The sequence below is a fragment of the Schistocerca americana genome, unplaced genomic scaffold (genome assembly GCF_021461395.2).
Source record: "Schistocerca americana isolate TAMUIC-IGC-003095 unplaced genomic scaffold, iqSchAmer2.1 HiC_scaffold_47, whole genome shotgun sequence".
Lineage (NCBI taxonomy): Eukaryota > Metazoa > Arthropoda > Insecta > Orthoptera > Acrididae > Schistocerca > Schistocerca americana.
The window spans coordinates 2,447,501-2,450,000 of record NW_025726203.1 but is presented as its reverse complement, the minus strand read 5'-3'; the positions used below and the strand labels follow the sequence as shown (position 1 = coordinate 2,450,000).

General features: G+C 63.2%; 1 pseudogene; it reads right to left on the bottom strand.

Annotated features, from left to right (window-relative positions):
• Nucleotides 1-2,500, bottom strand: part of LOC124583796 — a 7,956-nt pseudogene that overhangs the window by 2,686 nt on the left and 2,770 nt on the right.

The following is a 2,500-nucleotide window of genomic DNA, read 5'->3' as shown; positions in this document are numbered from 1 at the left end:
CAGGCCAGGGAGAAGTACATTGGTGAGAGCGTGGAGGCGCTGTTGCGGCTTCAGCGGAGCTCGGGAGATGACGTCAAGCTGCTCCACCAGGTGGCTACGTGGATTGAAGACACAGCGACCCGCCGTGGAAAATTGCAGCCCCAGGTACCGGAAGGTTTCACCCACACGCAGGGCAGGCATGGTGGTATTGCCTGCTGTGAAGGTGACATTGCTGTCCACCTTCACCTTCTTCTCGCGCCCTGACGCGACTAAGGCGAGGGTGAAACACTTCCGGGCGTTGATCTGCAGCCCCAGGTGGGCGAGGGCTGCGGTAGCTGCGTCGATGAGGGACTGCAAGCCCCTCGGGGTCGCTGCAAACAGCAAGACGTCATCTGCAAAGGCCGCAGCGTTGACTCTGCGACCGAGGATCCGAGCTCCGATGTGGGAGGGCAGTTGGCCTAAAACGTAGTCCACCGCAAAGTTGAACAGGAGGGGGGAGAGGGGATCGCCCTGGCGAACGCCCCGTGCTGGCTGCACAGACACGCCCACGCCGGCGCCGTCCGCTATCACTGTCGTGCTGCCCTCGTAGCACCGCTCGACATACTCGACAAAGCAATCCGGCAGGCCATGCGCCTTCAGCACGGGGCGAAGGGCAGCATGATCTACCGAATCGAATGCCTTAGATACGTCGATCGATGCCACAAAGACAGAGCGGCAGGAGCGAACTGCGTCGGTGAGAGCAGTGTCCAAGATGAAGGTATTTTCCAACATCCCATCCCGAGGGATGAATGCCCGCTGACGTTCGTCCACAGCACATGCGCGCATCAGGCGTGACGCGAGAACCTTGTGAAAGGTCCGCGCCAACACCGAGCAGACCGTAATGGGGCGAAAGTCAGCGGGGGATGTTGGTGCAGCCGTTTTCGGGAGAAGGGACGTCCGCGCGCGAAGCAGGCGTTCCGGAAGGGCGCGGGCCAGAAGGAAGAGATTCATCACTTTCACCAGGACTTCGTGCGGCAGGCGCCGCAACTCCGCTGGGGTAAGGCCGTCCGGCCCGGCTGCTGATCCCCTGGGCGGCAACGCGGCGGCGACCTCCTCATGTGTGACCGGCCCCCATATGCACTCGAGAGCGACAGGCTCTGAGTGCGGGAGGAGGCGGTCACGAATGAAGCCCGCGGTGGAGATGGGCTTCTTGGTGAAGAGGTCCGCCCAGAAGTCCAGCAGACCAGGGATGGCAGGTGGCGGCTGGAGCAGGGTGCCATCCAAGAGGCCGCGCACGCAACGTGCACGCGACCGTCGGAAGGCATCCTGCGTTCTCGCGTACTCCCAGCGGCGCCGCTTGCGCTTCTGCGTCGGCGGCGCGGCAGGCGGCCGCTTCGATGGTTGGCGCGGCCGCTGTGTCCTGGTGATCGATCTCTCCCCTCTGGACCCGACCGACGCAAGGGCATCCGGGAGCATGCCCAGGATGACATCGGGCGGCGTGCCCCGCCCCAGACCTATGACACGATCCAGGGCAGAGAAACGCTGGGCGGAAGCGGGTAGCCCCGCCAGATGCTCCCAGATGGCGGCGTCAGTCGGCCCCTCCGGCGGCGGCCCGGTGGTGTCGGCCGCGAAGTCCTCGGCTGCGTCGGCGGGCGGCGCAGCGGCCTCGCCCGCGTCAGGCAGCGGGCTCGCTGCTCCCCGGCGGGACGCCGGCTCTTCCCCCCGACCGATCTCAAGCGCCTCCATGAATTGGCGGACAAGCTGCTTGTGGGCAGCTTGCCGCCGTCGGCACTTGATTGCCTCGAGCGTTCGGTCGGGGAACATCCTGATGAGTTCTTGATTGACGAAGAAGAACCGGGCGTCCCTCTCAAGGAACAGTTCGGCCTCCGCCTTGGCGAGCGACAGGACTTCTTCCTCCGTCCACCTCGCGCGATGCCTCTCCGTGACGATCTCCGCGTTGGCGGCCGCAAGATGTTGGCGGCGGCGATGGACCCCGAGACCGTTCTTGGTTGTAAAGCTGCGGTGGCACTCACTACAGGTATACATAGCTGCAAAAGTTACAAGATTTTCGGCACGGCCGGTTGGCCGGCTAGGTGCTGGGGGAGTTGGGGTGGCACCTTCAGCGGAAGGGCCACCACTTATTCTCTGCTTACTGCCCCCAACTAAAAAAAGGGATAGTGCGAGGGGGGGCTGGTAACCCCCCCAAGCCCCTGGTGCGGTCTTCCACTCTGCGAAATCAGCGGGCCCACGAGAAGGGGAGAAGACCGCAGGAGAGGAGAGGCTAAGAGGGCTAGGCCCATGTATTGCGCATCACTCTCCCTGTAACTATAACCCAAGGAAGGCACCTCGCAGCAGCAGCACGACTACATCAAGACCGCACTTCGAGAAGCCAAGTCCGGATGCAGCCACACCGCTGCCACTTGGCCACCTTAAGAGAGTCATAGTTACTCCCGCCGTTTACCCGCGCTTGCTTGAATTTCTTCACGTTGACATTCAGAGCACTGGGCAGAAATCACATTGCGTCAACACCCGCTAGGGCCAT